Genomic DNA, 25,661 nt, shown 5'->3' with positions numbered 1-25,661 from the left:
TTTCAAGAATTTAAAAGCCGATCGATGTATCTCGATAAGGACCAGCGTTTCTGAATTTTGTGCGACGATCGGCCGAGCGGTTTCTTTGTAAATTGCAAAAAAGTGAAAAAATTTTCGTCCACGTTTTAGCCCGCAATTCTGAATCGATTTTAAAAATTCAAAAACCATTCGATAGATATTGGTTGGGAATCGTGCTGATTAGTTTTTGGTAGAGATATTACGGTCGACAAGTAGTTGCTTTTAAAAATTCATCAAAGTTTGAGAAAATTAGTAGTTTTTTTAACATTTTTTAAAATTGAAAGTCGACGATTTACTTGGTATAACGATCATACTAAACCATTAAAGACCTACGGTAACTGGATCAATTATAAAAATTATTGATTTTTGAAAATAGTCCGACCGGGTTGACGTGTTCGATTTTTAATTATGTGTAATAAATCCACTTCGATTACTTTAAACTACTCATAAATTAATTTATCTATCATGGATTAAGTCGATTATTTACACAAATCGGGAAGTTCATGTAACTTGCCTCAAGGCAAAATACCAATACCAACTAGTTTATTATATTTTCATTACTATTTTAATAATATTTAAATTCACTTTAATTAAATATTAAAGCTTGTTTATGAGCTCGTGGTTCATTTTTAACATTTTATATCATAGTTTTACTACCACCTGCGTTACAGCTGCTCATGGAATAGTTCAGTTAAATTCAAGATCATGTTCATTATTTTTATTAAAATAATAATTACAGCTGCTTATCGAATAGTTTAGTTAGATTTGAGATCATTTTTCTTAAAAAAATAATTTTACTTTGTTAATTTAATACAAGTTTTTTAACTGATTATCATTTTCAAATGCTTCCTAGATCGATTATGTGTAAAAATTACGTTTTTGCGCTCTTAAAAATATAATATATCACAAAATTATATTAAATATCATGTTTCTGGTTCCCAGCAACCACAATTTGATACTCGAACTTTCGGACAAAACATCAATGTGGGCCAGTTGTAGGAGATACATAAAGATAGATTAATTAAATTTCTAGTTTATAGAGTCAACTTTGTATAAAATGAAGTAATTTGAATACCGACGTTATTACTAATAGTACATGGAGCTATCGACTGGTGAAACGCGGAGCCTCGGGGCTGCTTGCAATATACGACATTTGATGAAATAGCCTCTTCAATGTTCCAACCCACCTATATTTTCTCGGCGTGCGTATTCACTGAAATAAAGTATTTTTACGTAAGCAGTACCTACCTACATACCAAGATAACGTATGAAAAATTATACGTACCTTATGGTAAATTTCCGGAACTTCTCATACCGAAAATTAAAATTTTCAACAAGTTTTATTAAAAGCGTTCTATTAAAATCTCTATGAAATACTACAAATGTCTAATGATCGTTTTTGATTTTCTATTACTTTTTTCACTGGATCTATGAAACCGCTAGATTTGCCTTTCCTAAAATTCAAACTGTTTTATATATTGTCAATACAAATAATTTTTAATTCCCAATAATAAGTATTGAAATCGGACGCTCCTTTTTTTCAAAAACAGAATTATTATTTATGGCTCTTTTTGCTTCGTAGCTTCAAAACAGCTGGATCTGCCACTGCAAAAACTAACCAGGACTTTTCCTCATCAGTAGGAATCAAACGTTTTTTAACTTCCCGTAGGAATTTCTACACGTTTTGAAGGTTTCTGGCATACCTCAGAAAAACTGGATGTGTGTGTGTATGTACATATGAATACAATTTTTCGTCCACATTTTGAATGGTTCAAAAAACATTCGATTCCTACTAATAGGAAGATATGCTGATTAGTTTTTTTTGGCAAAGGCAGAATCAGCCCTTTCGGAAATATGGAGCGCAGAAAATAGAAATTGAGTTTTTGCGAGAACGGAGCAACCGATTTGAATAATCTAAAAATCATTCAGTAATAAAATTAGCAAGTTGGATTTTTTATGAAAACATAAATTGCTACTTCCGGGAGTTAATAAATAATTAGTGATTTACTTGTTAAATAGAATATTCAAAAATTGTAGTCACCTTAGCAGCTATCTTGCAATTCCAATTTTCGAAAACTTTTTGGTATATAGGCTTACATCTATCGAGAAAGTGAGTATACAGAATATCGTCACTAGGGATTAAAATTTTCTGAAACGATTTTCAAAGGTTTGTCAATCTCGTTAGCGATAAATATAATAAATTCCCATTTGCTACAATGAGTAGATGTGAAAAATCAATTTACGACCCACTTAGTTTTAGTACTTTTTTTGACTGCATATTATTTGACAACCCTCTATCAGATTAATAGAGCCGCTGATTTGAATATTTTTCTGATTGTGATATATACTTTAATACTACGCGTTTGTTGCAAATATGTATCTTTATATTTTTTTAAGAATCGTATTTGTAGTAATTATATTTAATTGTATTTTCCAGTTCATAAATATGTCTAAATATGTGAGTCATGTTCTGCACAAGAGAATTTTTTTCTGGAAAAATGACAACGAGAAATCAAAATACTTTACCTTGTATTGCAATGTTTTAATTTAAATGTCAACTGAATGAGAAATTCCAAAAGCAGCATCTAATATCGCTAATATCATTCAAATTGAAAAATCTAAGAATTACTAAAATACCATGCCGATGGTAAAATATTCCAGTATTCTGTATGTTGTTTGGCATTGTTAATTTATTTTTACTTTCTATGAATCGCTAGCGTACCTGGAAGCTTATGATACTGCATTCCGTCTGTATTAGCTCAAGACGACCCGTGTGGAATAATCAACCGTTTATTGGAATTAATTTTGCATAACGGTCCAATCGCTTCTGTGAAATTTCTGATCAGGCCAATGTCACACTGAATGAAATTCTCCGATGTTGTGTAATAATATTATAATTTTGTTTACCGCATGATTATATGTATCATCCGTAAATTCATTAACCGTTACAACATTTTTCATGCCATTGATTTTTTACAGTTCAGCATCCAAACAAATTACATATATGCCATATATGGTTGTTTTATTGTTAAGAAAGCCGTTTGCCGGTGCTACCGTTTTTTATTTATAAAGCATAGTATTGGTAAAGTATTTTCAAACTGAGAAAAAATATTATGATGAAAATTTTGACACAAAATTATGCTAATTTGATCCCCAAATGGTAAAATAAAAGTAGATGAAATATAAAAAATATAATTTTTGTGAAAACATAATGTACCATTTCATAATGTTATTTGTGATCAATGATTTTTATTAAATTTTTCTGTAATAAACTTGCCCTCTTGAGAAGTTCGATAAATATGCATGCCTTCTATACCACCATAGATAAGAGAGTAACCAATGCATCTCATGCAATTGTCCACTAATTTGAAATTACATCATTTGATATTACATATATTTTTTAACCATCGATTAAAACTAGGAGTTCTATATGCTATGTTTGCTATTGTGCATCCTAGGTTAGTATTTTTTCTGGAACGCACAATCCAATTTTAGCTACATTCCTTTTCATGTGAAGACTATGAATATACTGTAAATGAGATCTATACCGTAAAGTGTTAATTCAATATCATACTGCTTGTTATCATGCTGGTTAAAATTGCAATCGAACTCGAGACTAATTAGTGCCAGTCCACATTCTTCAGAATTGCACCACCGCGAGCTGATATAATTTTGAATAGACTAATTCTGGTAAGACTCACATTTTTAGTAAAATACGTGCTATCAACATTTTTGTTTTCTTCTTGTTCAGTTTATTCTTTGAGCTCGTCATTAAAAAAACTGCGCTGCTTCTTGAATTATTTTTTCGACATCTTTCACATTTACCTATTCAAAACCGACATGTCGGGTTAAAACAAAAGAGCCCTAAACCGAAACAGAGCTAAACGAACCAGCGTTAATCGGGGTATCGTTTTAGCTTTTATATCGACCATATAATTTACGAATAGTAACAGGTAAAATAGGTCCTTGACGGAGTCAGATTATAAGAGATATTTAAATCTAAAAAATATAAAAACATATTTTAATAGAATCAATTTCTAATAGAAGGAAAGAGTAATTAATTAAGTTTAGAATATTTTATCGCGTTTTAAAAATAGAGTAGTAATGCTGTGGGCATTCTCATAATTGAAACATTATTTTTCTTGTATATCTTGGAAATCAACAAATTCTAAAATTATTTAATAGATCAAGAAGATATTTAATAATTGTTCTGTTAGTATTATTTTTCTAGTATAAGAAATTCAATGCCATTTCTAATATAGTTGTGATATAATTTATCATATTTAATTAATATTTTCAAGTTTTTTAGTAACAATTCTCAAAAGAACAAATTTTCACTAATAAAAATCATATTTCTATAATTACTTCGAACTATAATTTAGAGTGGAAATAGGTATGACTAATATTAGTCATCAAGTTGCACACATCGCTAGGTTGGAACCAGAAACCTTGTGGTTGAGAGGCCGAAAATTTACCACTTGTGTCGCGTTTTTTTTTTAAATTTCTAAATTTTTTATAAAATTATTTTTCTTGAAATATGGTTTATTCACGATTTTGTGACAATATGTAAATCACTCTAAAGCACAAACGCAAAGGTTTCTTAAACCAGGGGTTGCAACTCCAAATAGCAAGAAATTTTGATGTCAAATATATCTGTATAATTTTATACCATCACGTTACAATCGTTATAATTGTGTATATTTTACAACCAATTCTGCATGAGTATATTGTCAACTTATAATCTAATAAATAAATTATCTTAACAAAAATTTAAGAAACTCTGCTCTAAAGTGGTCACGGCCTAAGTTATCATTGCGTATCAATACTCGTATGCAAGTTTGGCTAGAACGACAAGTCTTGGGTTTGATCTTGCTCCAAGAAGACTGATGTCAAGCAGTTGTGGCAATGGTTATCACTCGGAAATATAGAGAGCAATATGTTGCCAAGTGGCATTGCTGCAACAATAGATATTCGCCTCATTACAGAAATTAAAATAATAAAATTTTCACACAGATGAGACAACTGTTAGCGTTGTCATCTGTGAAACTGACGTAGTTTTAAGTGAATTCAGCACAACAGCAAATAGTACTCTCAACTTCTGATTGCTGTTTAAAAAGACAAAATAAACAACAGTTTTTGGCGCAATTATCTATAATAAAATAATATTATATAATTATTAATAATAAAATTTTCACACAGATGAGACAACTGTTAGGGTTGTAATTTGTAAAACCGGCGTAGTATAAAGTGAATTCAGCACAACAGCAAATAGTACTCCTAACTTCTGATTGCTGTTCAAAAAAACAATTAAAAAACTGTTTTTGACGAAATTATCTATTACCTATGGCAAATACTTTGTGCTGAGCTTGCGCTTAAAAGTTTTCACTTTTGATACTTTCCGTTGTGCTTGTGCTCAAGAAGTTCAGCGTCTCGTCTGTCCGCGTTTGAACCCGAGTGATGCCTGAAATATAATATACATTAACCGAGGTTAGTGTTCCTTCCTATGGAACTTTTTCTACGCGGTCTGCTCTCGCTTTTTGTACACATGCAAAAGAGCGTCAGTACACAATAGATCTATTGCCCGGAGTGCGTCTCGATGTTCTTTTTCTAATTCGTATTTGTTATTTTATTCGTATTCGTCCTGCCTTATACGGAGAACTCGAGTAGAGTATTATGTGATGAAGAATGATCTATTCGAATCTGAGCTTTTCAAACTATAATGGAAAATTCAAGAAATTTCCAAAAAGTGTGCATGTTTGCTAAATTCAAATTTTTAGAGTGCACGTTGACTCAGATTCTTAGACTTCTACAATTATTTATTAATATTAGACAGAAAACCATTATATTGTTATTACGTAGGGAAATTAATATATCTTGAAATTCACTGATTACCTATATTTCTACATAATAAAGATGAATAGATATTTCAACTATTCCTTTTGCAAATCACGTAAAAATAATTTTATAGATATTGTTTATTATTTCACAATTAATCGTTTTCTAGAATAAATCCAGTGTCAAACCTTAGGAAGAAGTCCCCAAGTGGCGGACACCTAAGCTTATTTATAAATAAATCAAAAAAGTATTTTACGAAATTGTTGTAGATTGTAGATAACCAAGTTATAAATCAAACTAAATTAACAAAACCGCTATCTTTGCTTAAAAATAATTAATACTATTAATCAAACTTTGCTAACAAAAAATATTATTTTAAACAGTGGCACATAGTACCGGACATTTCAAAATACCCTGCATTGTTCACATATGTAGCCATCTCCACGTACTGGATTGTCTGCACATGTGTCTTTGACATGTGATATTGCAAAAAAAGTCACTATTCATCCATCCTTTTGGCTGGGCCACACCGATGCTTTTAGCTTGTGCATTCATAAGCTTTTCATTCTTTGACTAAGAAATACGAAAAATGTGTGTATGTTAGCACTTTACAAAATAAAATTAAATAATTAGAATAAATTACATAAATTCTCACAAGAAATATCAAAATGTTCACTGTCCGGCACTAAAGGACGACTTAGTGTCCGGTGCTAAGGGACAGACATTTTCGTTCATTTGGTGGCACCTACTAAAATTGGTTAAAATATCTAATGATATTCTACCATTTTACGGATAATAATCAAGTACAAATTTTATCTTTGCATACTACTCAAACGTAAATGCATAAATATGCTAGAATTACTTCCATTGATATTTAGGTGACGCCGTGATTTTGCGCATAAAACAGGAAAGGGTTGCTCTCGCCGTGGCCGTGTGCGTTACAGGCGAGGAGTGACGCGTAATCCAGTACCTATGTGCCCCCCGCGCCCCTTTAACTTTTATTTTAAATTGAACAGATTTATACTCACTTAAATAATACGTGATAAATAGAGCGTCCGGTGCTTAGTGTCGTCCGGCGTGACAAGACTTCGCCCTACCTAGTGTTTAGGGCTAGGTGTAACATCGACTGGGTAAAGTAATAACAGCAAAAGCGCAATGCCACTTTTCATTAAATTTTTATAATTTAACGACTTTTTGTAGGTCAAAATGTTTTTAGTCATATAATAATGCAAATGTTCCTTAAAAAAATTACAAACTAGTGGTGCATGGCATCGAGCCTTAAGGCAAATTGCTGGAACTTAAAGTAATAATCGAGGAATATTATATGTTTTCATATAGATTGTTATAAATACTGTAACTTTCATTATTCGTATTTTATAGAAAAAATATTAGAGTTTATAAATTAAACGACGACGTTTATGTATGGTTACTTAAATGGAAAATGAACAAAACTTAATCAGGCGGAGTTAGAATGAAGGACCTTATCTCATATTTTTAAGAATTATATTAACTGAATTGAAAAGTTAAAATTATTTAATTGAAGTATATAAGTAAGCTTAAAAGTTTTAGATACAATTAAAATTAAAATCCAAATTATTTTCGATATTCAAAAAAAAAAACATTTTTTTTTAATTTTGAAAAATAAATTGCCTTTCTTAAAAACTAATCGTTACTTGACACTGTCAACCCAAGCAAAATATTTTTTGAATCATTTATATCCGATGTTTCGTACTCTCCAAAACTATAATTTTTTGCAGATGTAGCTCTGTATCTCTGAAACAGATGGACCTGTCTTTACCAAAAACTAATCAACATGTCTTTTGAATCATTCATATCAGATTCTCTGTTCTCTCAAAAATTTAAACACTCTTTTTTGCACTATTTGATTCGTATCACCGAAACGGCTGGACTTACTTTCACAAAAACAAAGGAAGAATCGAATGCCTTTAAATGTTTTTGAAAAATGTCAACAAAAAATTGTATCCACACATGCATTCATACATACACACATGTATTTTTTCTAAGGTATGTCAAATGCAACTATTTTTATTTTAGATTTTTACACTATCTTATTATACGGAAAAATAATAAGACATATTAGACGATAATAATAACGCAAAACGACTGTTTATGAAAGTTCAGTATTATATTACCTGTCAAAAATGACGCACTTGCACAATTCTGTTTACAGAAGTCAGTCTTCGGGACTGTAGGTATGACAATATTATGTATATGGCAGGATGACTTGTACATCTAATAGAGACAAAAAAAATATTTTTTTAGATTCTATTGACAAACGTCGGTTACTTCTGATCCCTCTTATAATAAGCCCTTAAAAATTTATCAACAAATATCTAAAAAATTATCAAGTAAATCTAGAATGCGATTTTTTTGTTCCTGGAGATACATAGCGCTGTGATAGCTATTGAAAGCATTTCTAAAGTTAAACTAAAGTCATCAAAAGTATTTATAGTGCAATCACCAAGACCGTTCTGAACGTAAAAAGAAAGGTTTGCATTAATAGTGCAGTAAATGGAGCGTTTTGAGTCTGATTTTTTTACTGTGCTCCGAATTGCATGAAATATTGGAATTAGGTTCATCTTACCCTCAAGTTCAAAAGTGAAAACAATTCGGGTTAAGCCACCCCCCCCCCCTTCTCAATTGTGTAATTACATTTTGTAATATATAACATAGGAAATCTACAGAAGAACTAATTATAAGAAAAAAATGTATTTTCTAGTTTTCCAAAAAAAACTAATACTTTTCAAGTTACTGGCCACTAAAAATTCATATATTTTTGGCGTTTTTCTTCGTTCTTTTGCAAATATCTCCTAAAATATACATTTCAACGAAAATCATGTAATGAACAAAATAATGTCAATAAAAATCTTAATGAATCGGCATTACATAAAGTGTTCTAGGAAAATATATTAAGCAAGATTTGAAAGAGCAAAGTCGTTTTTTTTTCGTTCAAGATTTAATTGTTGTATTTAAAGCCATCTAGTGTCGAGGTTTTACATTTTATGCATTTCGGTGAAATTGGGTTTTATAGTGCTCAACATAAGCTTTAAAATGAGTGCTGTAACAAGTTTTTTGCGTGTAAAATGAGTGAGCTATTATGCAAATAAGAAGCATATACAAAGTTTTTTTTAAATCATATGGTTTAATGAAAGCCATTTCCACCAGAATTAAAGTAATTCACATTCCATCTAGAATTCACTTCATTATAGACATCTTGATGGGTTCTAGCAGATTCACTACTTTAGTACAAAGACAAACTATTTTCAGAAAACTCACGATTTTATAAAAAAAATTTCCGATTTTTTTAAAAATCGAACTTATTTTCATTATATCTCAAAAAGAATAAAAGATACGTATAAAAGCATATAGATAAAAATCAAAGGGATCTTTCTGGCTTATTATTGTTTTTTATTATTTTTCTTTCACACAAAAATTGACAATGTTATTGTATTTTAGGATGTTGTTTTGATTGAATTTTACTTTACTTTTCGAAAGACCGATTGTAAAACACTTTATTGAGAACTGTATATATTTATTTTATAAGTTATAATAGTATTTACAATAATTTTAATATGTTTTTGATTACATATTGATTGATTTGATTTTGGTTTGATAATTATCGATTGATGATTTTTAGTTTTCTATCTCAATCTAACCGCATGCTTTGATTGGCGCGAACAGTTATGATTGTTTAAAGAGTGCGCGGGCGCCGAATTGTTTGCACTTTTGAACTTGAGGTTAACATAAACCTAATTCCAAAATATCATGCAATTCGGAGCACCGTAAATAAAATCAGAGGTTATACCCTTTTTTCCTCTCCGTTTACTGCACTATAAACAATATGTAAAGATTACACGTACCAAATCAATTTACACTCCCTGTTACCTCTAATAATTATGTTTTACAATGTAAATAATCCCAAAAACCATTATGTATTATAAACACAAATAATTCGAAGGTTTTTCTTTGAGCACCTCTGATTTACAGCGTGCAGACCTACGTGCGTTCATGAGGCATTCTCTGGTATTATTGTTCCGCAGACAAAAGCTTCGCTAATGAGTTGAAACTTGAAACGAATCATCAAGGACGCTCGTTAAATGCACCACGACCGAGGATTTACCACAGCCCTCGTCTTCAAATATTAGAAGACATTTCAAGACACCTTTGATTGAGGATATATCTCACATTGGACAAAAAACGGTATCACTGCTTTTTATAAAAAAGTCAAGGTCTGGAATTGACTAATCAAATAAACAGTCGTTGTGATGAATAATTAATACAGTTTTAACTCAAATGCTTCGAATCATCTTTTTCTAACATGATGATCGTTTTTAAGTGTTTCTCATATAAGATGATTCCCCGAGTCGTAAGAATCAAGGTAATGGCTGTTTATACATCTTTTTCTCTCTACTATCAACCGTAACGGACTTTTTTACCCGCGGACCTTTGATTTTGTAATATAGTACAATTATCGACATGTTTAAATATGAACCTTTATCACCATATTCCGAATAATTTTTCTCTGCCATATGTAGAACCCACATATACCTCCAAATACTGCTGCAAGTTATAATAACTAACTATAGTTAGTTTTAGCATCGATTCGGTGGACGATTAAATGTGGACGAAAACTTTAACACTTTTTTCCAAATTACAAAGAAACGGCTTTGATTTGAAAAAAAAACGATTCTAATTTCTGCAAACTTTGAAAGAAATTTAAAATTAAAAGACTTGTCAAAATATATATATATAATAGATCTATAGGACTATGACATCTATCGTGAAAAAAAAATCTTAAAAATCGCCGATCTTTACCAGAAACTAATCAGCACGATTCCCTACCAACGTCTTTAGAACAGTTTTTGAACTTTCAAAATCGATTCAGAATTGCGGGCTAAAACGTGGATGAAAAAAATTTTACTTTTGTGTGAGTTACAAAGAAATGACTTTGATGATCGTTACGCAAAAATGATACACGCTAGTCTTCATCGAGATACATCGAATGGCTTTTAAATTTTTTGAAATCGGCCCAACCGCTTTTGAGAAAACGTCAATTTACGCCAAAAAAATCTGTTCACATGCACACACAAACTTTTTCCAAATTTGGTCTCATTCGATTCAGAATGGCTTGAAACGTCGAAAAAACCTAAAATTAGCAAATCGTATTTTTTGATGAAAGCATAAACTTTATCATCGGAAAGTTAATAAACTAAATCTAGTAATTTCTTTACACTGACGACACAATAAAATTTCTTGTTTGAATTACTATAATTGATTGATTTGTGGTCTCGATATCGTGGACGAAAAATTGTATCCAAACATACGCACACAAAAAGAAGAAGATTTTTCTCTAACACATGCCAAAGTATTTGAACCGTAAAGACATACAAAAAATTTCATTTGCGATTACAATAACTTACCCTCAAGAAAGTTAATAATATGAAATGGATAATAACTCATAGATAAGAACTTTATACTTAACGTGAAATAAATCGGAGTTCTATACAAAATATATGGTATATGTACATATAATTTTTATCACTATTAAATCAATGTATACATCAATTTATTCATTAGTTGAACTTGAATTTATGACCAGTCGTAACACAAAGCTGTTGTTGTGAAATCCAGCAGATTTTTATGATTACAAGTCCTAAGGTATACGATTCAATTTATTATCAATATATCTTTCATATTGAACAACTATTAAAACACATAAATAAACCTGTATGGTTAAAGAAACAAATTAAAAGTTTTTTTAATTTTTTTGTAGAAATACCTGTGAGACATTTAGTGTCTTAGGTGCTTTCATGTAATAATTTATTAAGTAAATTAGTGCATACAAGATACTGAATTTATAGCTCAATATAATTTATATTTAATGCTATGATTACAATTTGTTTAAAATGTAATTCTGTCAACTGCGAATTGGTCTCATTAGAGATTATTTTCATTTAATTTTAATTCGCTTATTTTATCTTGTGTCAAAGTAGGAGAAAGTGTTAGATTAGTTATTAAAACACTACACAAAAACTCAGCATTTTCTTCTTACATTTTTTTCCTTAATATTGATAAAATATGTGTTTGCCATCATACTTTGCTATAATCATAATTTAATATCTATATCGGCCTTATATATTCAAACAATAGGAAAATTTATCAAATAAACTATGAAATATTTTTCACAAAAAAGATATATAAATAATATACTGTGTATGCTTTGGAGAATTACGAATCGCGATATTACGTTTTCTAATTGATCACATCTTTGCCAGGGTAAGCGTTCGGTTGGTCCTTTTTACTCCACCCACGTGTAATCTAACTCAAAAATAATAATACAACTTATAAAACATTTAAATAACGTATACAAAGTGGACCTTTTCACCCGTGGATCTTTAATCCCCGCTCTACTCTATGCAGTTCGTGGTCTAAAACTCTAAACGAATACCAAAAAAGATTTTGATAGATCATAATTAAATAACTATATTCTTAAATATAAAAATCTAATTTAGTTATCATATAAAATTTAGTTACTATAATTATAATAATAAACTAGTTGTATGTGGCATTTTGTCTTAAGACAAGTAGCAAAAACTTTCCGATAGGTGTAATAATTGACTTATTCAACCGAAATTGAAAATCTGGTATTCAGATATCATTTTAATTATTAAACTTTATCGTCATGCTAATTTTCATAAAATTATTTTTTAATATTTCACGCTATAAAATGTTTTAATATTTCATGCTATGTGCTATAAAAATAAAGTTACAATTACGTAAATTATGTACGTAGTTCTAGATATTATTTCCATAAATGGTAACATTTTTGACTAAACTAGAGCAATACTATTTATTTACTTTTCTGCTAATCCCAAAGCCATTTCTAAATGACTTGATTTACATGTCACATCACAAAAGCAAATTTTGACAAGAAAACGGCTCGGTCGATCTTTACCAAAATCTTATTAGTATCATTCCCAACCAATAATATTGGAACAGTTTTAGAATTTTTAAAATCGATTCAGAATTCCGGGCTAAAACGTGGACGAAAAATTTTTAACAATAAAATAAACAATAAACATTAGACCTCATCGAGATATATCGAATGGCTTTTAAATTCTTGAAATCGGTCCATCCGTTTTTTGACGATTTAAGGTAAAAAATCTGTTCACACACACATACTTTTTTCAAATATTAGAAGAAGACATTCAATTAATACAACACACTCAATACAGAAAAATAATTTAAATATGTTTTTAAAAAAACTTTCATATATTATAGAACACTTTATTCTTATTCATTTCATTCGCACAAATAAATCAACAAGATTTCGCGGATTACTTCTACTTGGAAGATAGGGCATGATGATATCTTGAGATGATTTATATCCTAACGATATTATCGCCATGTTCATTACTGCAATTATCCTTTTATTTCTCTCGTTATTTTTTAATTTATGTGCACAGCATAAATACTAATAGTAATGTAATGCATTTTGCTCACGGCAAGGATTTAATACGTCATTAGAAACCAAAAAGGTGTATGCATCATAATTTTGATTCAGATAAGAAATAAAATAGTTTTATAGAATTTTATAATATTTTGAACTTCATGTTTTATATTTTGTAACTTTTATATTTAATTTATATTTTTAAGACATTTATATAAGTGAGTATTGTTATAAATAATATTATTAAGAGTTATTAAATATCTATGAAATATTAAAAAAGAATAAAACTTAAAAGAAGTACAAACATTATTTTAGAATAAAACAACGTATTGGAATTTTAATTGGATTATTTTATATTTTGTAATGGAAATTATCATACTTATAACCCATCTCAAAATGAATATAGGGAGAAGTCCCGTAACGCCAGACTGCACCAAGCACCGGACACTCTTTTTAATACGTATTATTTGAGCAATCGTTTGCTGTTTTAGGCGAAAAATCACGGGGTCACCTAAACATCAATGGAAATAATTCTAAAATATTTATGCATTTACATTTGAGTGGTATGCAAAGATAAAAATTGTACTTGATTGTTAACCGTAAAATGGTAGAATATTATTAGATGTTTTAACCAATTTTAGTAGATGCCCCCAAATGAACGAAAATGTCTGTCCCTTAGCACCGGATACTAAGTCGTCCCTAGTACCGGACAGTAAAAATATTGATATTCTTGTGAAAATTTACGTAATTTATGCCAATTATTTGATTTTGTTCTGTATGAGTGCTAACGGTCACTACATACCTCCATTTTTCGTATTTTCTAGTCAAGGAATGGAAAGCTTATGGTGAATGCACCAGCTGAGAGCATCGGTGTGTCCCAGCCAAAAGGGTGGATAAATAGTTACTTTTTTTTGCTATATTTAAGAATATTTGTCAAAAACACATGTGCAGACATTCCACAGTGTGGAGATGGCTACATATATGATCAATGCAGGTTATTTTGAAATGTCCAGTACTAGGTGCCACTGTTTAAAATAATATTTTTTGATACAAAAGTTTGATTGATAGTATTAATTATTTTTTAGCAAAGATTGCGGTTTTGTTGATTTAGTTTGATTTCTAACTTTGTTATCTAACATAAGTCATAATTTAATAAATATTTCGTAAAATATTTTTTGATTTATTTATAAATAACCTTAGGTGTACGCCACTTGGGGACTTCCCCCTAAACTTAAAGTTGGTGTAGACCTAATTTACCTAGCAATTTTGTAAAAATATTCAATTTAATTAAGCGTGTATTTTAGCACAATAAATAGGTTTGAAGAAAAAAAAGATTTGTTATTACCAATTAATGGTATGAAAATAAATTTTTCTTCTCAATTCTATCTGTTCTCAATATTCTTAAATTATTTCCAGCTAAAACTATTTTTTTAATTAAAGGTATAAAATTCATGCAACAGAACCCTAGTAGGTAAAAAACTTTTCTATACAAAACTTTTTAATTGTTACTGCTTGAAATATGTTGTATTAAGTGGATTTGTAATATTTTCAAACGCAAGTCCAAAGTTTATTTACCTAAATAATTCAAAGAGTTCATATTGCTGCAAAATATTTAACAATCGGACTAAAAAAGATTCACAGTTACGACCAAAAGTGATTTTACAAAGAAGGGGTCATTTTTGAATTTTATGTGAAAGGGGATTATACCCTTTGCGTAATGTTTGATATGATCATAGATAAACAAGATTTATAGTAAATAACTATAAATTTAAGTATTTAAAGGTTATGCGTTCAAACCATAGACCTTATAATACAGTATAATTTATACTGTGCTTATACCGTATTATAGGGTCTATGGTTCAAACCCGAGTTGACAATTTTTGCCAGAAAATGCGTTTTGATAATTTCATTTTTCCACGACGTTTCAAGTAATTTTGAATGGATCATTTTGATAGCAAAAATTTTATTTTTGAGAATTTCATAAAAATAGCTAGATTTCAATTATTATTGATTAAGTCTAATATTTACACGCATTGGAAACTTCATGCAAGTTGCCTTAAGACAACATGCTACATACGCCTAGTACTATTAGGATTCTTCCCAGCATCTATTCTCGTGTTAATTGAGTTGTCTGAAAATGTTTAGAGCATCTCTATTCAGTGAACAGAATTATGATCGAGCCGGGATTGTTTCTTTTCGCAGCGCAATTAAGCGCAAAACTGGGACCGGTGTCCGCTCACTATTTGCAAAACGCAAACAAACATTCAAGCGGAGAACACCTTTTATATGCAACGTCGGTTCTATTATGATTATTATTGTTATTATGGTTTCGCTTAACGAGGTTTTTTATTGCTGCGTTTTACGCCTCGTATGGACTGCGGCGGATCCTTCTTTTTTTGCTCGTTCTTTTAAATTTTTTTCTTATTTTTCTAGAAATACTTGGCCAGTGATGTATTTAAGGATTGCTGTCGAGATTTTCAAATATAATAGTGTGATTTAATAAATTATTTGAACTGGAATTAACAATTAATACATTAGCAATAAAAAACCTTTTTTATTTTTATAGAACTTAATTATGATTATTTATTTGTCTAAGTGAAGCGCTTGATTAGATAGAAAGATATTATGTAATTTTATAATTTTAAATATGTTCAATATAGTAAATTACATTTGAAAGTAATGAAATATATTTTGTGCATATGTGTTAATACATATGCGCTTTGATACAAAAACTTTATATTAATTCACAATCATGTTTTAGATATAAAACTATTGTATGATATAAAATTGAAAGTGCACAAATAAATATTTAAAATTTGGAAATAAAATTCATTTAAATCACTGGCACTAACATAAGTTCATAGATTGTAATAGAATAATTACAAATAACAATAAATAAATTCCAAAATACATGATTATTTTCAGAGTGGGTTTACTCTGAAAATAATCTTTTGAACTGATCACTTCAACAAAACTGTGACAATGACGCCCAATATCTGACAGGATCATTTTTGTAGCTTTCTTTATATTCTACAGTCTTAATATAAATTATATTCTTATTGGAGCAAATTAGTTCCAATATAAACTAAGTGTGCAAAGACTTTTTGTATAAAAATGTGTAACAAAAATATTGATGTCCAATAAAATTGTTATTGAATTGTTAAATTTTGGTTTTTAATTGAATCCGCGAAACCAAATTAAAGGATAAAGATTATTGAAACGCAAATTTGTGAAATTGATTATGATAAATATTTAAAGAAAAGTTCTCCACTTATACATAAAAAAGAGCATTCTACAAGGCGACCTAATGGCAGACCTATACCTCTGTTTAATGCATTTATTAATACAAATTTTGTAACAGTAATGATATTTCTATGTGTACCGAGTAAGGTCTATTTTACTATGGTTACCGAATAAAGGTCTATTTTACTATGGTTACATTGCTATCTATATTTTCAAATCACAACTGCTTGAGATAATGCTGCCCGAGCCAACAATCTCGAACATATAACTTCTGGTTGAACCATTTTTCTAGAGACTAGGTCACAAAAATCCCTTAGTTCTCATATTTATTCATTGAGCATAAACACTTTTTTTATTTACATGTTGCCTGTTATAAAGATTTTTGGGTAATATAACAGCAGAACAAATAGTTTTTTATACTCTTATTAAAGCAGATGACCGTTGAAAAAAACCCTGTAGTTGTTTTTGTAGTTGCGATAAATTTTTAACATGCTTAATATTTTTGTCAATGACACCCCGGAATGCACTTTTTACTTAAATACTATAGTCTCAATTGAAAGTTTGATATAATACTGCTTGATATTCAATCAGCTTCAAGAGCAAACAAACAATTATATGTAACCATTATAATGCACCATGCATCTCAATTACAGATGCACCACTGCATGTTTTGGAATTAATTTTTGGGAAACCCAGTTCATACTAAAGATTCTTGCATGCAAAGATGAATTTAATTTTATACATGTCCATCAAGTAGCTTGGGTGTTATCGAATTACATATTTAAAATTCAAAACTTTTTTTTTGTTACCTCATGGCTCAAATATGTGTATATTGTGTGTATATTGTGTGTGTATATATTTTGTAAAATGTCAAAATATTTTCATAATATTATTATTAAAATTATATCTTAAATTTGTTATAATAACTAAAAATCTTATAAACAAATCTACCAATAAGATGCGAATTAAAACGATGGAAGATAAATAATAGTGTCAACCAAGATAAAATACACGCATTATAAACAATAAAGGATAAAATGGATTAATATTATTATTATGGGACATATATCTTTTTATTTGTCTGTTATAATCTTTTTTTAAATACATAGTTTTTTCAAATGGTTTTATTTGTCTGTTATAATCATTTTGTTTAAATACATAGGGTTTTCAAAAGGCAACCCAACGGTTAGCCTAACTCTATTTAATGAAAAATGTCACTGTTGCTTGACATCAGGCTGTTCGAAGCGGATGTCGAGCATGAACCTTATTGTCAGAAGGATATAGTCTTTACCACAAGCCCATTGAATATTAATGATTAGTCACAATTCGCTGATTGTAATATAATATTGCAGGCATTGCATTACATTATATTTGTGTACTATAATAATCTAATAATTAAGCTAAATATCAAGCAATTAATCATATATAAACAAAATATTTATTTCCATTTTGCCATTTATTATTTGTTTCGTTCAATTGTGACTAATTCGTAAGAAATCCATGCAGTACGTTCTAGATTAATGAGGTATTGATATGGAATTCTATAGTTTACTCATAAATTTATAAATAAACTAGTGGGGTGGGTGGCATCGTGCCTTAAGGCAAATTGCTGGAACTTCTCGTACCGTAACGAAATGTTCGAGGAATACTGAATGTTTTCAAATAGATTATTATAAATATTGTAACATTGTCTAATATTTATAAAAATTATATAAACTGAATTGCAAAAAAAAAGGAACAAAAATTTTTTTTTCAAAAATCAATTATTTTGTTAAGACAAGCAGAAAGTTTTTTGAATCATTCAAATCGGACGCTTAGTTCTCTCAAAAACTGCCATTTTTTACATATTTAGCTCCAGATCTTCGAAATGGCTGGGCCTGCTTTTGCCAAAAACTAATAAACACTTCTCCCAATCATTACTAATTGAATGTTTTTTAGATCATTCAAATCGGATACTCCGTTCTCTCAAAAATTCGATTTCTATTTTCCGCACTCTTTGCTCCGTATCTCCGAAACGGCTGGACCTGCCTTTGCCAAAAATTAATCAGCTCTTTTCCCTATCAATAGGAATCGAATGTTTCTTGAACCATTCAAATCGGTTGATCCGTGCGCCCTAAAACGTGACTGGAAATTTGTATCCACACATACATACACACACACACACATACACACCCACACACACACATCCATTTTTTCTGAGGTATGCCAAAATGTTCAGAAACCTTCAAAACGTCGAGAAATGTAAAAATTTTCAATTCCGATTTTCGGCCCATTACAATAACTTACCCTACGGGAAGTTAATATATAAAATGTATAGCAATTTAATTGGTTTTTTATAATTTTTATACGTTTTATACATTATCAAAATCCATTCTAAATTTTTATCGAATAAATGAAATATACCCAAAATTACAGTATGAATTCAAAATGCATAGTCATTGCATTGACATCAAAAAGTTATTGGACTTCATTAAACAAGGAGTCTAGATATTGATAATCATTCAAGAAACATTAGAATTTGAAAACTTGCAAAGACCCCAGAAATGTTTATTAAAGTACAATTTGAATTGTTTTGTTTCTAACAGATTGGAACTGTAATAAAATAATTCTTATTGTAATCTTGCTGGTCTAAACAATTCACATTTACTCTTCGCAAAGGAATATTTCCTGTATGAGTCTCAATTATATCAATATAAAACATGGTCAAATATCTGGATTCACATTTGCCCAAAAGTCTAAATTGGAAACATCAATAAAAAAACAACAACTTGAACAGAAGAGAAGGTATCACTTCCTCTTCGGGTAAAAATAACAACTTGACAAGCACAACAAAACACACTGTTATAGCCGTTATTCAATTTGGACATACGGCAACTATGATGATCATATTAAATCTTCTGAATTAAACGTGTAAAACTTCAAAAATAGCAAACAGAAATATTCAAAAAAGAATTAAAAAACATCCAAAGAATGTTCGAAATTTGACTTATTGACTTATAACACAATAAGTGCCGACATTAACACAGTAAGGCAAATTGATGGGATTTCAGTGAGTCAGGAAATGTTTGAAAAATATTCAATGCTTTCAAATAAATTATTAAAAATGCTGTAACTTGCATTATTGGTATTCTATAGACAAAATATAAGAGCTTTTATATTTTAAAAGATATTTTAATTTTTATATATGTTCACATGGAAAGTAAATAAACATTGATGAAGCGACGTTAGATTGAAAGGCTATTTCATATTTTTAAGAATTATCTAAACTGAATTGAAAGTTAAAAATATTTGTTCGTGAGTGAGTCAGTTTTGATATTCAAAAAAAAAAAACATTTTTTTGAAAATTAAAAAAATTTTTTTTTAATTTTGAAATATTTTTATTTGCTTTCCCAGAAAGTAATAGTTACCCCAAAAGCAAAATGTTTTTTGAATATGATGCTTTGTTCTCTCAAAAACAGTCATTTTTTACACTTTCACTCTTCATCTCTGAACGGCTGGGCCTGTCTTTGCGAAAAAAAATTACCATGTCTTGGTATGATTACGAATTGAATGTTTTTTTGAATTATTCAAATCGGTTGCACCATTCTCTCAAAAACTTAATTTCCATTTTCTGCACTGCTTCGTATCTCGAAAACGGCTGGATCGATCTTTCCTAAAACTAATCATCACTTATTCCTATAAATAGGAATCGAATACCTTTTCATTAATTCAAAACGGCACTTCTGAAAACGTCGACGAAAAATTGTATCCACACATCCACATAAACACTTCACACACACACATTCATTTTTTCTGGGATATTCTAAAACATGAAGATGTGCCAAAATTTTCACTTTCGATTTTTGAACGATTACAATAACTTACCCTATGGAAAGTTAATAAGAGCTCATTCATACAAGCACAAAAGCCGCCTAGAAGATCACCCAAACACTTCCTTGCCAGAATACTCCACCAGACCATTATCAGGTCCAGATTAAAAGGAAAGTTCATCTCAGTCAATCTAAAAAACACTGTCAATGAACACTGCAAATTTTTGTATTTTTAAATCATATTTTATTAATAAAATTTCACTGCTAGTTCTAGTATACAACAATTATAGCATAATAAAAAATTATAATTTAAGGGAAAGTTCTAATTCATAATAATCAGCTGATTTTAATGGAAATCGCTCCAGATTCATTCGTCATTATACGTTCAACTCTTACATTATACGCCTTTCCGTGAGCACGGCGCGTACTCGCTTGTGGTTTCTATTGAATTATAATTTCAAATCTTATGGTGATACATTTGATGCAAATCAATTGAGCAATAAATTAAATTCGAAGAACAAAAAAATGCGAACCGAGAACAATCGAACCATTACTAGAGAGAAGTCTTCATAAAGACACAACTAATGCATGTCAAGGATTTCGCATCACGGATGTGTGTTTTAGTATAATAACATTTGTATTAATATGCAAAATGATTGTATATGATAACTGATTATAATATGATAAGCAATTGCGATTATATATTGTACTGTATTTGGTAATCTTAAGTACAGGAAAATCTGTTCTTTGAATATTTAATGTTTGAATAGTTGCAAAATCTGCATAAACGAAACTGAATAATCAATTGACAAACAATGTAATGTAATAGAATAATGCAAATTGTTTATAAAATGTATAAATGCGTTTGGTTACCTTTATTTTCACTATCTTGCTAATACGTTCATATCTATGTAGATATTGAACTTGTCACATAATAAAACAGATCTGAGCTTTACTCTAATTTGTTCAACTCGATATTAAGCTAATAAATATATTACAGTAAATATACTGTAAACTAGATTGAAAATAAATTCGCAGAAAATAGCGACGACTACTTTGAGAAGCTACTCACATTAAATTTTCCACTAACTTATCTCCATTGTTTTTTATTGGTAAGTGTTCCGGATAAAAAAATAGATAACTCCTTATTAACACCAATTTTTTATGAAATTTGTCTTTTTTGAGGTATGAAGGTCCAATTTGACTATGAGCAATGATATTGCGAAAATTATATCACAACAAATAACACATCGACAATAAAACAAATAACACAAACAATCTGACATCGACAACAAAACTATCTGACTATGTTATGAAAAAAAAAGATTTTATACAGTGGCACCTTGTACCGGACTTTTCAAAATAACCTGCATTGATCATATATGTAGCCATCTCCATCTCCAGACTCTGTAATGTCTGCATATGTGTCTTTGACGAATATTCTTAGATATTGCAAACAAAGTAAATATTCATCCACCCTTCTGGCTGGGCTACACCGATTCTCTCAGCTGGTGCATTCATAAGCTAAGAAAATTTCTTTGACTAGGAAATACGAAAAATGGTGGTATGTAGTAACCGTTAGCACTCATACAAATAAAATTAAACAATTAGAATAAATTACGTAAATTCTCACAAGAAATATCAATATGTTTACTGTCCAAAATTCATATAAATCTCGGAACACGCGAGTGGAAAGTGATACAGATATATTCGATGATCCCCAAATTCGGCAACTCATAACTATATCCATGGTTCTTAAATTCTATAAATAAAGTCGAAAACAATACCAAGAAGTCAGGGGAGAAAATCTACCAACAAATCAGGACTTTTGTGAAACGATATCAAGGGATGTGTGACGTCCACGTGATGACTAACAAATGTTGGAGTTTACGACGAAATCAGCGAGACCTTATCCACCATAGAAAATTATATAAAAAACATTTTACAAAAAAAGAGGCATAAAATTAAATATGTAATATTTTTCCTTTTGATTCGTGGTAATACTACGACATTGGTATATCTCAAAAACTAAAGCTGTTAGGAAAGATCTGTTACTTTTAGCGGAATTGGCGTCTTCGAAGTACTTAATATATTCAAAGTATCTCAGAAACAAAGTTCACTGTCACGAAGTGTTTTTCTACAGCCTGCACTATCCTTATATTCTTATGAATGTGTCAAAAATCCCAAAAACAACATAGAAAAATAATAAAAAAATTGAAAATTGTACATACAAAATTAGTGACTTAGCTCCATAGTATGAAAGTGGATTAGCAATAATTAGTTTCAAAGTTAATAGTCAGCAGTAGTCTAGTGGTGATATCAAACTTCAATTGAGATTATAAACCTACACACAAATGTACAAAAATACTTAATAATGAAGAAAAAGCATAACAATAAAAAATTACGAAATAGATATTTTAAAGATTAATTTCTATTGAATGGCACGAATAAATCGAAACAGAAAGGTAATCGAAGAAAAAATAAAATGAATTGATATTGATATAGTAATCTCTTAAAATAAAAAATGTTATTCTACAAAAAATTAAAAATAAATTACATGCTCAACACACCGTTTGTATGATTATTTGAATACATCAAGGAATTAATTTGTTACTATATTAATTGAATGCATTGTGTTATTTTTATTTGAAGTAAGAGTTATTTAAATTAGAAAATACTATGTCAGTGCAATAAAACATCATGAAATTTCGACAATTAATAAGCGTAAACTACAAAATAATCACTGATCATTATCATTATGTTGAACAACTAAATTATTCCGCCCGCATCATTATTATCATGATGGTTTTCATCAATTCAGAATGTTAACAAGTAGAAATGCTGCCGGCATGTGAAATACAGAAAGTAATGCTCTAATTTTATTTGATTGAAATAACATATCAGTGATCAGCAAGCGTACCAGTTGAAAACTCAATAACAAAACTATTATCGAAATAGAAAACAGACATGACTTGCACATTTAACAAACGTATATCACCATTTTGAGATTTCATTATTCATGTGGTGTATGTGCTTTTAATTTGTTCGCTAGTTTTCTCCATAAATTAAATGAATAATTGTAAGTAAGTATGTACTTGATACAATTAAAATTCATTGGAAATTTGCCAGATCTTGGTATGACTTCATATCCTTCTTATTTTTCTTAAATCTTATATGAAGAGCAATTAGAATTTAAGGGTTCCATAAGCTATTCAGCTTATATTGTCCTATGTATGAGTGATGAATATTATTATAATTATAGTAGTAAAATGACATTTTTTATTGATGCTACAATGTCGAAAAGGGTTGTTTTCACTTCAAATCAAAACCGATGCTATTACTGCTTGGCACCTGACTGCCCAAAACTGGCATTGAACCTGGAACTATAGATCTAACCACTAATCAAAATTGTAGCCCTAACTAAATAGTACTCCATATTCAAAAGGTATCAACTAAGAAGTTAATATTTTTTATATGATTTGTTGTATGTGTTGTTGAATTAACAATGAAGACTGAATTTGCAATAATGCATCATTGATATTTTTAATATAACTTTACTTATGCAAATTGAATAGATCGGATCTTCCAAATTTGTTTTAACATTGAATGACAATTTTAAGAGCACTTTCATGCCGTCAAAAGATGTTTTTGAGCTTAAATCGCTACTAAAACTAAATGCTTTTGAGTTTTAATCGCAACTAAACTACTGAAGAATATAAGAAAAAAAATTGACTAAGAGCTCATAAAAATTTATGTCTCATGGATTGTGTTATATATTAGATCTCTTAGAAAGTTTTTATGGTAGTAAATACGCTAAATGTTTCATGATTTTTGAATTGCAGATCTCAAAAAAGAACATTTTATTACATTCTTACATTCCCAAAATATCTGAACCCGCCTTCGCATAACAATTTCTTCATTTTGTCATTACAAGTAAAATGTTTTTTGAATTATTCAAATAGAAAGCTCCGTTATTTCCCAAACTGCCATATTTTGCAAATTTAGCTCCGTATCTCCAAAACAGCTGTTCTGTCTTTGTCAAAAACTAATCACCACGTTTCCCCATTATTACGAATTGAATGCATTCTGAATCATTCAAATAACGAGTGGTGTATGGCATTGTGCCTTAAGGCAAATTGCTGGAACTTCTTGTACCGTAACGAAATATTCGAGAAATATTAAATGTTTTCAAATAGATTGTTATAAATACTGTATCTTTCATTATACCTATTTTATGGACAAAATTTAAGAGCTTATGAGTTAGACGACAACGTTTATATATGTATTACAGAAAAATACATAAGCAAAACTTGATAATTTGGATTTTAATCGAAGGACTTTGTTTAATATTTCTAAGAATTATATAAACTGAATTGCAAATAAATTAATAACTAACTTAAACTAAATTAACTAAAATTATTTATTTAACGTATATAAGTGAGCTTTTATCAAAATGTTCAGAAACATTTAAAACGTAAAGATATGTAAAAATGTTCATATTCAATTCTTTAGCGATTAAAATAATTTTACACCACGAGTGTTAAAAATAGTGATATAGTTATTATTACAGGATTGCCAGCGTCAAGTATTCGGGCTATTAGGTGCCGAAACATTATCAAAGCAATTTAAATCCATTTTATTGTATAATACGTTCGAATAACTTTTCATAAGATACGGTTACGGAATATAAAACATGTTTTCTCAACAAAGAGCCTCGACTTCGAACATCCAATATATTTCGAATAATCCTCCATATAGCGATGTTACAGATGCCTCGCACGCAATTCGCCAATTTATGGAACTAATATTACACTCTATGTAAGAACGTTCTTTATGACAGAATTGACCGTACATGCAGAGTAAAAATACATTGTTGGATCGTTTATTCTCTGATAATATTACCTCAGATTGTACCGCAAATTAAAGGAAATGAACTTGTTTGAAACATTTTTGACTGCTTTAAAACATTTTTTTTTTATATCATCAAGGAAGTTGTGGCTTTAGAGGTTATCAAACTAGTGGCATTTTGCCTTAAGGCAAGTTGTATCAATTTCCCGACATTTGTAAATAATTGGCATAGTCAATGTCAGTCAATAATAAATCAATATAATAATTCATGAGATATTTATAAGAATAAAATTGATATACGCTAGTCCTCATCGAGATACATCAAATTGATTTTCAATTTTTGATATCGACTCAGCCGTTTTTGAGAAAGCGTTGACGAAAAGTCAAAAATCAGTTCACATACACACAAACAGCCATACATACACGTACTTTTTCCA

Source organism: Ctenocephalides felis, unplaced genomic scaffold, assembly GCF_003426905.1.
Source record: "Ctenocephalides felis isolate EL2017-DRISC unplaced genomic scaffold, ASM342690v1 CF-g0.4_SCAFFOLD_01492, whole genome shotgun sequence".
NCBI lineage: Eukaryota > Metazoa > Arthropoda > Insecta > Siphonaptera > Pulicidae > Ctenocephalides > Ctenocephalides felis.
Note: the sequence above shows the minus strand (reverse complement) of the source record.